At 40.4% G+C, this 13854-nt stretch overlaps 1 protein-coding gene across 1 annotated transcript in view; it reads left to right on the top strand.

Annotated features, from left to right (window-relative positions):
* Positions 1-484: 484 nt before the first annotated feature.
* Positions 485-13854, top strand: part of LOC140753788 (uncharacterized) — a 411935-nt gene continuing 398565 nt past the window's right edge. Inside the window, exon 1 of the mRNA XM_073088571.1 lies at positions 485-720. The gene's annotated coding sequence lies outside the window, so the exon portion shown is untranslated. The remainder of the gene's footprint in view (positions 721-13854) is intronic.

The raw sequence follows: 13854 nt of genomic DNA on the forward strand, positions 1-13854 counted from the left end.
AATATAAAAAAAAAATTTTTACAACATTAATCACAGTAATCGCTATACAAGTTATTCCTGCAGAGGTCCGGGGTTTGACTCTTGAACAGGACGTTGACACGTGTACATCTATTTTGGAACAGACAAAAACAACAGGAAATCTAGTTTGAAGCTTTGAGCGTGGAAAGCTTTTTACTAAAACTTGAATGAGGGAATTTTCAGTATTGTGTTGTATGTATTTTACCCGTATGTTTCAATTGCTGCTCTTAACTATTAAAAATATATTTTTTAATTATTGTCGGATAGTAAAACTGATCAGCGTATGGCAATGACCGTAGACGGCATTGCAATAGACCGCATCGCACCACGTGCGAGACGTAACCGGAAAACCTCCCTCCCTTTCACCCCCATCCATTTTCCGATAACCGTTTTATCGCTCTCTCACTTTACCGCGGAAAACTAAGGGCTTCCGATGCCTCCAGTTCCTCAGTTTTCGTCGCGGGCCCGTGACGAGCGGACGTGTCGCCCGTTACGCAATTTCGCGGTAACCGCTTTCGTAAATTTTGCATACCGACTATTTGTGAGTTACAAACTTCCTCGCCATTATGACGTGTTATTTTTGTTAACCAAAATAAGTTTTGGTCTGTGCGGTCACTTTTTGAAGTTATGCGCTTTTAAACTTGTGCTGGTGTTGTGTTTGTGAAACAGTGATTTGTGATTGATACTGGAATTGAAAGTTTGGTAAGTTTATTAAATATTTAAGTACTTAATTTAGTTTTAAGGGATGGATTAGATTAAGTGGATATATTGCAGTTGTTTTTCTATGACGGTTAAAAATACAATGGTACAACAATTTTACGAAAGTTACTTTTTGCTGAGTACCCACATTGAACTAAAATGCTATGAACTAAAACTGCTCCATATTTTTTGTCTTGAACCTGTATTATTAAACTTTAATTTAAAATGTTGATCCTGTAAAATATTATGTTCCTGAAATATTTTATTTCAAACTTTGCAAAGTATAAAATAATTGCAATATTACTCGTACTTTTAGATGATGGATTCGTATAATAAGTGTGGGTCTTAAATATAATATTTTTGTAATACTGAAAGGTCAAAAGTTTTACTGGCTGAGTGAAGACGTCTGAAATACAAAAAATATTTGGTTTCTGAACAGTAAACTTCCAATGTTACGACCTTTAATGCCCTAACTTAACTGCGTCTAACTTAATACAAATCCTTCGTCGTGTCCTATATAATAGAGTCCTTATATGTTGAGCTGATTTGAAGTTGATTTTAGAGTAGTTGTAAATTGTAATTGGTGTACATTTAATTTTTCAATTGATTAAGATTTACATAATACTTTAGTTAAGTTTTAGTAAATTAATACTTACTTCGCTACAAATTTATTTAATTATTTTTTATGTAGATTTATATATTTTACGAGGAATTCATAGATAGTTTTTTTTTTAATATTTAAGAACTATATTCTTAGCTTTTAAGAGGAACCTTGTAAATTTTTATTTTTTTATCAATCTTACGAGTATCTCCGATTTTGGGTGCAATGCAGGTTTTTTTTGGAGGAGTCTTATGCAGATTGTTCTCTCGTTTTTGTCTGATGTCAAAGCAAGACTTAGGTCATCTCTAATATGCATATAATTTTGAAATATCTCTGATGGTTCAGATACTGGAATTTATATTAAAAATATTTCTATAAATTAAAATTGCATACTATTCGGGTATGCAGGAAACTTATTAATAGTCGCTGCTAAAGCATATCGGTAATTAACATAAATAAGATTGAGGTCCTAGCTAGGTTGCCTACAGATACTTTGCTACCCTTGATTTTTTTATCCAGAAACTGTCACTTATCTTTGGTAGGTAAAACATAGGATGTGTAAATGTGTGTAAATGTGTGATGTGTAAATGGTATGGTAGTAGAGCAGCAGAACTACGTCGGCTTCTACTTTTAAATTTTGTGTGTCGTCTACGATCACTAGCAGCAGTGCCTCTTTGTAGAGCACCGTAAACTGCCGTAAAGTGGACCTTTGTAATATCGAGTGCAGCGGCACATTCGATACAGGATGCTTGCCCACTCAGTGAATTGCTATTTCTCTAACTATTTACCGACAGTACAGAGGATTGGACGCTGACTTTCTTTTCTAACGAAATGTTACGAGAAACAAAATTTATAAGCTAAAGTTTTTTTTGTTTTTGGAATATTTTTATCGGGTTATATAGATTTTTTTCACACTGAAGCGTCCCGCAATATCTGTAGACTGTAAAAGATTTATATAGCTAAGTAATGTGATATGGTCACCCATCCAATTCTAGTTGGATGGATGACCGTACGGGGATTAAATTCATAGGGACTTTCGTGCTTCTGTAATAATATCATCCTATCTAAAACACAAGACATGTTTAACATGACTTGGATGGTAACTTTATGTAAAAATATCGTTTAATCGATTAAGTTGTATCCATGTTTAGCTATTAGAAACAATTAGTATTTTGAATTGACGATTTGACCCTCGGTGTGAATTATAAGTTCTGTTAGACATAGACAAATAAAATTTGAGATTCTTAAGATATTAATAATATAAAAGACAGATTTTAAAATTCATTTATTTGTGGTTAAACTGAATTTATTGTCTTGTCAAAAGTGATTTTTTTGCTAAAAAATGTTTCCCTGATAACTTGAATGATAACTTTTAATTCGAATTTTCGTAACGAATTCCCAAAATTCCTGGTCGACGTATAGACTTTCCAAATTCAGGAAAAAATAACTTTCCCACTCGAAACTGTAAATTGGTCGACGATGGTCCAATTTGTGGGAAATGATTGCTTTATGAATTTTTAAAAACCGTAACGATTTTATTCCTAGTTTTAAGGAACCCAAATTTTGTACATTTGTTGCCTTTACCAAGGATTTATAGTCACTTTAATGAAGTGTTATTACTACAAAATGTTATCAAAGAAGTGTGAAATGTACTCGTAGCAATCTGTTTTACTTATGCGGTGTGGACTAGCCTATCCATAATTTTATAAAAAGTGGTGTTTTATTCTGCGATTAAGATATTATTATAATAAAAAAACTAAAGAAAAATTGGTGATTACTTAGTGGCTGAAACTCGAACTCTCAATGCGAAGCCATACTTTTGATTTTTCAAGGTTATGTGCGGTGTGCATATTAAAATAGATTAACCAATTAATGAATTAAATAAAATTAATTAAAATGTCCTGAGTAAACCTAAGCTGGAAAATTATCTTAAAATGGCCCCATGGCCAGATATGTACGCTTGGATTTTGAACCTCTCAACTCCTGATAGAGAGGGCGAAATTTTAATTCCGAGTTTATCTTTGTTTTGCTGGACATCTACCTTAGGTTGGTAATATATGCGTTAAATAAAATGCGTATAACTAAATTGGATATTTCGTATAAATGCCTTACCCGTATACCATCTTCCAAACCAGAACAAAATAGAACTTAACACTACTGTTACAAGTCAGACATGCGTATGACAGTGGTACCACTGGAGTCGAGCCACGAAGGGTTCTTGTAAAATCCAATAAGGAATAAGTTACGGTCACTATCGCTATAAACAGAGCATAACACACAAGCCGAGTAGGTTCGTTGGAAAATCGATATCCACGGAGCCGATGCGTGCAGTTAATCGATTTAAGATCGGAGCCTAAATACCCGTTCATGTCTACTGCATGCAGGGGTGGTCAATAGTTAATTTATTACTGACAAAACAAGTATTTGCTATGTTATTAACTAGTACATACTTCTGGCTTTGTCGGGGATTTTTTTATAATAAAAAAGTAGCAAAGGTGCCTGCTGTCCACCTGATAATAAGTGGCTACTGCCACCCACGGACATCTGTAATTAACCTCAGATAAGATTCCTACCTGAGGTCGACCAGGATTTAAGAGACGATTGGCAAAAGTATTTAAATCCTTCCACATTTCCACAAAGGTTAAGCGAAGTGGGTACATATATAGTTGCCGACTGGCTGTCGGTAGGGGTATTTTTAATTTTTACGAATAGTTTCATGAGTTTTTATTTTACTTATATATTTTAATGGCTTTTTAAAACTAAGAAGGTGGTGTTTATTTAACATTTAGTCACTACGACTAAGTTGTCCCGATTTCGTAGAGATTGGGATTAATATAATCTGCATGACTATTGCAATAGGGGTAAGAGATATAGCTAAAGGAATGTAACGTTTGTTATTATACAAATTATACTGACGGACGAACAGACGTGTACGGCTTCCATATCGAGTGGCGTTATCCTTGCGGCGGGTCGATTCCCGGGTAACCCTGTGGCTTATTGGGTAATTAACTTTTAAGGGTAGAATCCTTCTGGTTCGATTTCGGTGGCATTACCGCTACACCTATTTCTGCCTAATAAGAGTAGTATCAAACGTGTATCAAATCTGTGTTCCGGTTTGAAGATATTCCATTTACTACACAAAGTATTCCAGTTTAATTTTTATGGGTGCTACGCATAGGTTACGCAATATTTCATTCCTATTTGGACCTACCTACCTTAACCGACTAAGGGTAGCAACAGAGAACAGAACAGAACAGGGTAGAACATCAGCTGGACTGCATTTTATTTTTTTTACAGTATCACAAAAAAAAAATATCTTGCCGTTCTGTCGTGTAAAGTTGAACAGCAAAGGTTAAAATAGTTTACATTTGATTGGAGGGTAAAGTTTGACTTGATGAAGGCTGGACGTTTAACACAGTTTAAATGTGGACTAGTGGATAAGGATTAGTGGTCAATCCGTCTGTCTAAAGTTTGTAATGCGCCCGAAAGCTCTGACGTTTTAACTCTGTTACCTAATAAATACAGTTAGGGTTCTATTTTGCCTCGGTACTATCTTTACAACTAACAAATGTGATTGCAGTGTACCTGATAGTAAGTCACTGCCGCCCATGTACATTTATGACCAACTCTACACAGAACTGGTTCTTCCTGACGCATGGCCGCTCCAAAGGTCTAACATATTCGCCTCATATGTCAGCCGGCATCCACACCTATTTAGCGAAACGCTTCCCGTAAAAATTGTTGTGACAATAGGATTCACTAAATAAATACCCAAACTCCGAAATACATAAAAATTAAAAAATCCTCCAGACAGTCAAAGCATATTGAAAATCGTTCATCCATTAACACAAGTACAAATGTTTCTCGGCCACAAATTATGGTAATCTGTATCAGAAAACACTTTTCCCTTTTGATAAACAATTCTTTTCCTTTGAGGAAAAAATATCCTCGACGCGAGTTATCTTAATCGATATTATTTAATATCGGAGGGCGAAATATTCGGCGAACGGTCCTTTTCCTTCAACGTCAAAAATTATAATTTTATTTTCGCCCGAAAGGAATGCCGGCCGAAGGGATCCACTTTACATATTTCGTTTACAAAGTCACTTTGTGGTCGAAAGTGGTTTAGTGAAATTAAGGAATAGTTCCCCGTGCGCTATCGGTTTACGTTTTTCTTTGGCGTTTTGATGAAAATTTCGCCTGCTCTTTCTAAGGTTTAATGGTTTTCATTTGCTCGGACTTTGTTTGGAACTTTGATATTGAAAATGTGTTTTGAATTGTAATATTTGATAATTATCGATTAAGTATCAATATTGATAAAATACCTTAAAGTGTGTCAATGATTTAAAATGGGTGGAGTGGCGCCAATTAGGGGAGGCCTATGTCCAGCAGTGGACCTCAAAGAGCTGATAGATGGATAGATGGTGTCAATAATTTTATTCTTCAGTAAAATCTAATGGCCATCTACGTAAGAACAAGTTACACTTGAGAAATATCTACAGAAGTCATGTAAATAGTATAAATATACTTACATACATTGTAGCAACAATGTACAAGTCTATAAAATGATACGTTAATTGCGGAAATTTAAGTATTTTTGATAAAAATATTTTGTGCTCATCTATCTACAAACGAAAATCTGAAATTCTCACATATGTGGCTATATTTATTCAGGAACATTTTTACTTAGAGAGTCCTATGAATACTCATTTTTAGCCAAATTAAACCTCACACCCGTCAGTAGTCAACAAAAACAATCCTTCAACACATTTTGGAAAAGTGAAAAAAATGGAAACACGAAAGAGAAATTGCTCGCGTTAATTCTCGCCCGAAATCACTGCGAGCGGTACGAAGCGTTTTGTACCCGCATTCCTCATGTGCGGGTTAATTAGGTGTTTCTGGCTTGCTTTTTTACACTCACTCAAATCGCCATATATATAAGACAATTTGACATATAAGATGTACATTTTATTAGACGGTATCATTCTTTGCTATTCCACTCCGGAGGTACCACCGCCTCACCTATTTCTGCTTATAACAGTGTTGCTTATATAAGCGCCGTTGAGTTCTGCTTTTAAAGGATGTGGTATAGTCCGTGAAAAACTGCTAGTCCGCTCTTAATATAGAAATAAATCGCGTCACCATAGCAAATTTCATGACTACACCTGCTCGCAACAACTTCAGATCGGACTAAAAGTTTGGCGCGGACTATAAGACATACTTATCCAAGGTATGTAAGGGTCTATCCATAGATTGTAGACGATACTTATCATCAGGTGGACTTCATGCTTCTTTTCTACTTAAATATTATAAAGAAATACATTTGCCATGTTTTTCTTGACACTATTTTTTTATTAATAACGTTATTTTATAACTCAACGTGGTGACAGCTGGTGTCACCATACTGGTTTGAAACGCAGGTTGAATACCGAACTATATCAATATAGTTCAGATAATTTATTCAATCACTCCAAGTATATACAGAGTCACTTAGAAATGCTGTTCCTCGAGAGCACTGGAACAACTTTGATAATGTGTTCCTAAAGCTGGAACAATTCTGTCCCACCGCTGATTAGAGCGGGAATGATTTCCCTCCGAATTTGCACTGGACCGCTGTGAGCTAAATTTGCAAATTTTGCTTAGTTTCCACCTTGTTTAGTTTGTGTAATGAAGACACGCGACAGTGTGTTACAGAAGTTGCACTTGTTACAAATATATAAAACTAGTTTTTGCCCGCGGATTCGCCCGCGTTTAAAAGAAAATAGTATAACATACTAACATACATAAAACTGTAAATTCATACCTTCAACTTTGCTAAAGATCATCATTTGATCAAATGCATAGTTTACGATTCAATCCTTACTAATATCGATTAAAATAATCGATGTCTTGGGTCCAAAAGATCGATTCTCCGATTAATCGATCTTAGATCGCCATCCCTATTTCCCGTGGAATTTCCGGGTTAAAGCCTATCCTATGTCCTTTCTCGGGTCTCAAACTATCTTTGTACAAAATTTCATTAAAATCGGTTCAGTGGTTTAGGCGTGAAGAAGAGACAACCAGACAGACAGACAGACAGACAGACAGACAGACAGACAGACAGACAGACAGAGTTACTTTCGGATTTATAATATTTGTAAGGATAAGGATGTAGCCGCGTAATTTTAAATCTTATCTGATTTTTATTGCATCTCAAAATTTTAAAAAGATTACTGTGTCACTGAGCAGTTATAACCTAGTGGTGAAAACTCGACCTCCCAGTCGAGGGACCGAGGTTCATATCACATTCACTGAATTTTAAAGATATGTGCGTATTATAAATTAGTTATCACTTCCTATAATAATGAAGGAAAACGACCTTAGGAAAGATGTGAAGTCTACCTATTCGCATTTGGCCAGCGCGGTGGACTATGGCCTAACCCCTCTTACCTTTGACTTCACTTCTCATTGTTGACATTGGTTTCGGTATCTTAAAAAATATCTTTAATTTCGTTATATGAGATTTTCAAATGTTTTACATTCACTAAAGATAAACTTTTTGGAGATAAGTTAATACATAAATCCACGCATAAGCCAGTAAAAAAAACTTTAGATCTTTATTACTATTCCTTTAACGATTTATATACATTTGTAATTTTTAAATACCAGTCACAATACAATACAATGAAATACAATACAATACCTTTTCGAATTCTATAGGTCATCGGTCAGCCAACTCAATAATAAAACAAACTCATTCAGCGATGACGTATCCAATCGGTCGCCTCCATTGCCCGCTCGCTAGAAAGTTCCCACGACGTAGATGAAGTAATCAAATAGACTTCCAACGCAAGATGTGCTCTGAAGTACGCTTGGATTTAATGATCTACGCCGGTTAGTAATATTTGATCTATCTAATGTTTTTCTTATCAATGACAGATGTTTGACGATGTCTTCATACTAGAGATTGTCAAATGTTTGACAAGTAAAACATTGGATTGATTGATTATTAATAATGGGCGCTATCAGGTTTTAGTACTCCATTTCTTGACATGTATCGATATGTATCGGCAGTTTGTCTGAACTTATACATAGATAGCCAGACAAAAAAATATGTTTGGTATTGCGCAAATAACCATATTGTTACGAGATTGTTATCAATTCAGGCTCTGTAATTATACACCGTCTATCTTACTACTCAGTAGGATCCAGGTTATTTAGCTGGAAAAAAGCAATCATGTTATGTATAAGGTAAAAAACGTTATTTTTATTTAGTGTATAAAATGTTGTTTATATTGAAAAAAAAACAGACAAAAAACTCTCGACTCAAAGTTTATTTTTTTTGTCAAGACTAGGAGTCTATTTGGTTATTCAGTCGACAGTCAGAATAGTTCACACGTTCAGTCTCTGACGAGTATTGGTTTAACTAAAATATTGCTTGCATCGAGCGAATCCGTTTTCCTGATGCTTTTGTATATTTTGCTATAGAAAAATGTGAAAAAAATCAAGGATTTTATACAATGGAAATAGCAAACGGGCAGTTTATCCGATGTTAAAATACGCCCGTGGGCAGGCTTTGAACAAAGGATAAACTTGTACCTTGTGTAACGGTTGGCCAATGCCACAGCCAAATATTTTGTTTGACTGCGGCGATCCTTCAGTATGGGTTAGGTGTAGATAATATGGATGGCCCAAACAAGAATATACCTTGGTTTTTGAATTTTGGTGAGACATTAGTAGGGTTTTCGGTTTATAAATAATTTAAATATTATTCGAAGATTTTTTTGTAAAGTATTTCTCAAACTATTTAAGTTTTTTAAGTATGTGTACAATAGTAGCACAATTTTGTAGTAATAATCATATTTAAACAATAAAACTAAAAATAATAAGTATTAATTAAACTATTATACTGTGAAAACAACGAATGTTCTCGTATTGCATATAATCCACGCCGAGGTGACTACGCTCCAGTCGTTCCCTTATCTGCCTTACCGCTAAGTGTAAACATATAAAATAAATATCATCTGTATACGAAAAAACAACAAATATGCAGTTATTACGTAATAGGTCACAACAAAAAATTACACGAACAAACTCATTCACAGAGGACATATCCAATCGATCATTCATTCGTTCAGAACAATTCGCTCGTTTGCTTTCTGACGAGTATTGGTTTAACAGAAATATCGCTGGAACGCGCGAATCTATTAGCATGCACTTTTTGCTGTTTTTTTATGGATATGAAGCTGAAAAATTGTACCCACGTGACACCTGGTCAAATCAATTTGATGGTTACCATACCAAAAAGTCAGGGTACAATCTCGGCTTGTTCTATGATCAGATAAATATAGATTTTTTTGGTTAAGAAATAAAAAACGTAGTAAAGTTATAAATGGATTCTATCTTTTTAATAAGATAGAAGTGGCAACCAAGCCGCCGTTCCTAAAACCACAAGTGAAATCCTTGAAAGAGAGTTCTACCTCAGTCAAACTCTTGGCCGTGTGGCTCCGGCGGCGAATAGACCACCCCATACCTGCCCGTGGGTGTCGTAGAAGCCGACTAAGGGCATCTACCGGGTAGATGGGCAGCAGCGTCTACTCGGGCATTTAACATCCTACTGCGACGGTCCCACTGGTTGCTGGGTCTGACACCGCCTGGCGTAATTCCCGAAGGTGTCTCGCTTGGTGGTAAGATCTCTTCGTGGGATCTGCCTGGCTAGCTACCACCCTCAGGTCGGAGTCTACCGCTAATAACGACTCGTCGTGTTTCGGTAGTGCGCCTGGGAGCCAGTTCATCCCCTTATCCCTCCCTTCCCATCCCCCTGTGGTGCTTCCGACGGCGTACTTTACGGGTCCGTTGAGTCTCTTTAAGCATCGTTGCCCCCGGGGGCGTGGTGTGTTGGCGCGGGGGCCAGGGAGACCCGGTGAAACGGTTGTCCGCTGGCCGCCCGCCGGTTAGTTGGGGACCCGAACCCGGGCAACACTGTTAACCTCTGGCCCGGGAGGCTGTCCCGCCAACCGGCGAAAAATCCCGTTGCGCAGCTACCTTGCCGGAGTAAGAGACAGGAGTGGAGCCAGGTAGTCGTGCACGGGGGGGACCGGGGGCCCTTCCGTCCCCCGCGCCAGCATCCCACATCACCTCCGTAGGCTCGGTGTCACGAGACTCATACTTTGTCCCGTGAGGCGTCGGCGGAGCATTGCAAATCCTTTCAAATTCCCGCCCTTTTTTGAACAACCACCAACTATGAGAAAGTCTAATAAAAAGAAGAAAAGTTGCACAGCGGCGACCTCTTCCACATTTACTGTGGATATGTGCAATATCAGAGGAGTCCATTCCAATCTGAATGCCGTCCACCACCACCTTGAGACGGTAAAGCCGGCTTTTCTCTTTTTGACGGAGACGCAGATATCTACCCCGGACGATACATCGTATTTGGAATACCCCGGTTACAATTTAGAACATGCCTTCAGGCGTCGTGCCGGGGTATGTGTGTATGTTCGGGGGGACGTCTGCTATCGCCGTCTCAGCTTTCTCGAAGACAAGGACCTATCATTGTTGTGGCTGCGCGCGGACGTCGGAGGTCTTACCCGTGTCTACGCGTGCCTGTATAGGTCCTATAGCGGAGACGTGGAGACAACTCGATTATTCGAGCACGTCCAGTGGGCAACCGACAGAATGCTGCAGCAGTGTCCTTCGGCAGAGTTGGTGGTTCTCGGTGATTTCAACGCTCATCATGTTGATTGGCTGGGATCTCGGACCACCGACTTTGCCGGGAGATCTGCATATGACTTCTCCTTGGCATATGGGCTCTCTCAGGTCGTACCTGGTTTCACTAGGGTGCCTGATGTAGAGACCCATACTGCCTCTTTGCTGGACCTACTGCTGACTACCCATCCGGTGGACTACCAAGTAATGGTCAAGGCTCCCCTTGGATCCTCTGACCATTGCTTGGTAAGTTCGACTGTGCCCTTGTCGTACCCCGTGGAGACACGTCCCCCCGGGAGACGACAAGTTTGGCATTACAAGTCAGCAGACTGGGACGGATTCCGGGAGTTCCTGGCTTCGTACCCGTGGAGGCAGCTATGTTTCGTCTCGGGTGACCCTAGCTCGTGTGCTGAGTCTGTAACCGACGTGATACGGCAGGGTATGGAGTGTTTCATTCCAAACTCTGTCGTGTCCGTCGGCGGGCGGAGTCAGCCCTGGTTTGGTGGGTCTTGTGCTAAAGCGCTAAGCCTTAAGCAGGAGGCCTTCCAAACCTGGGCATCAGCACACGCTAGCAAGGACCCAAAAACCCCCGAGCTCCGAACCGCGTTTAATGCTGCCTCCCGTTCAGCGAAGAAGCATATGGCCAAGGCGAAGTCTAAGCACATCGGCAGAATTGGCGAGCGGCTACTTGGTTACCCCTCCGGGAGTCGAGCCTTCTGGTCGCTGGCCAAAGCTGTCGAGAGTAATTTCTGCCGGTCTTCACTACCGCCCCTGCGGAAACCAGATGATTCTCTGGCCCACACGGCAAAGGGGAAAGCCGATCTTCTTGGTACCCTCTTTGCCTCAAACTCGACTCTTGATGACACAGGGGCCACACCGCCTACCATCCCGCGGTGTGAGAGCTCTATGCCGGATATTCGCTTTACGCAGAAGGCTGTCAGGCGAGCTCTATTGTCCCTCGATATCAAGATGTCGAGCGGGCCAGACGAAATCCCCGCAGTGGTGCTCAGGACGTGCGCTCCCGAGTTGGCTCCCGTCTTAACGCGCCTATTCTCGCTTTCCTACACCACAGGACAAGTACCGTCTTCGTGGAAGGTTGCCCTTGTACACCCTATTCCCAAAAAGGGTGACCGCAGCGACCCGGCCAACTATAGGCCTATAGCGATAACCTCCCTGCTCTCAAAAGCTATGGAGCGTGTTGTAAACACGCAGCTCCTTAGGTACCTGGAAGAGCACCGGCTGATCAGCGATCACCAATATGGTTTTCGCAAGGGCCGATCAGCTGGTGATCTTCTTGCGTACCTCACTCACCGTTGGGCGCAGGCTGTTGAGAGCAACGGGGAGGCATTGGCCGTAAGCCTGGACATCGCTAAGGCCTTTGACCGGGTCTGGCATAGGGCCCTTCTCGCGAAGTTACCATCTTACGGTCTTCCCGAGAGGTTGTGCACATGGACAGCCAGCTTTCTGTCTGAGCGGCATATTAAAGTCGTAATTGACGGGTGCTGCTCAGACACGAAGCTCATCAACGCTGGCGTGCCCCAAGGGTCTGTATTATCTCCCACGCTTTTTATTCTGCATATCAATGATATGCTGCTAAAAATCGGTGGCATTCATTGCTATGCAGATGATAGCACGGGAGATGCTGTGTACACAGGCCGTGCGAACACCTCTCGGACATTCGTGGAAGAAAGCAGAATCCGACTTGTGTCTGAAATCGAGAACTCTCTGGAGCGGGTCTCGGAATGGGGTCGTCTTAACCTTGTTGAGTTCAACCCCTCGAAGACACAAGTCTGCGCGTTTACCGCTAAAAAAACCCCATTCGTCATAGCGCCTAAGTTCCAAAGTACCCCGCTCACCATTGGTAAAAGTGTAGGGATCCTGGGAGTCGACATCTCGTGCGACGTGCAGTATCGGAGTCATTTGGAAGTTAAAGCCAAGTTGGCTTCAAAGAAACTGGGCGTCCTAAACAGAGCCAAGCAGTACTTCACTGGGGGGCAACTCCTGCTGCTTTATAAAGCGCAAGTGAGGCCCCACATGGAGTACTGCTCGCATCTCTGGGCAGGGGCACCACAATACCAACTTAACCCACTTGACTCCGTACAGAAACGCGCGGTGCGAATCGTCGATGACCCAGTGATCTCTGATCGGTTAGAACCCTTAAGCCTTCGGAGGGACATAGGTTCCCTCTGCGTGTTCTACCGACTTTACAATGGTGAGTGTTCTGAGGAACTGTTTGATCTGGTGCCTACGTCGCCTTTCCTTCATCGCACCACTCGCCGAAGGATGAAGTTCCATCCACATCAACTGGACCCGTGGCGGTCCTCCACGGTTCGGTTTAATAGATCATTTTTGCCGCGTACGTGCAAAATGTGGAATGAACTTCCTCCTGAGGTATTCCCTCAGGACTATGACATGGGGCTCTTCAAGAGGGGTGTAAAAAGAGCTCTCCTTCAAAGCCGGCGATGCATTGGCGACTCCTCTGGTGTTGCAAATGTCCATAGGCGACGGTGACTGCTCTCCATCAGGCAGCCCGTCTGCCTTATCGTTAGGTTACATATAAAAAAAAAAAAAAAAAAAAGACTAATTAGGAATGCCTGGTATAAGTGTTTCTGCCATACCACGGTCTTCAAATCAGAATGTGCTCTTTGTTAAAAGTTTTTCAGTCTTTGCATTTCTTGCAGGCAAATGACATGCAATCAACGTATTAAAAATCAACAAAGAAATATGTATGACCTGAAAAAAATAGGTACCAAGAATTATAATTTAATTACAAAACGTCTTCCACTTTCTAAGTGCGTCCAAAACCGGAAGCCGAAACTTTTGCGACTGCGCGTCCGGTTCCGGCGGATAAG

The sequence above is a fragment of the Epargyreus clarus genome, unplaced genomic scaffold, assembly GCF_041222505.1.
Source record: "Epargyreus clarus isolate Ecla_fem2 unplaced genomic scaffold, WU_Ecla_fem_2.2 ptg000027l, whole genome shotgun sequence".
NCBI lineage: Eukaryota > Metazoa > Arthropoda > Insecta > Lepidoptera > Hesperiidae > Epargyreus > Epargyreus clarus.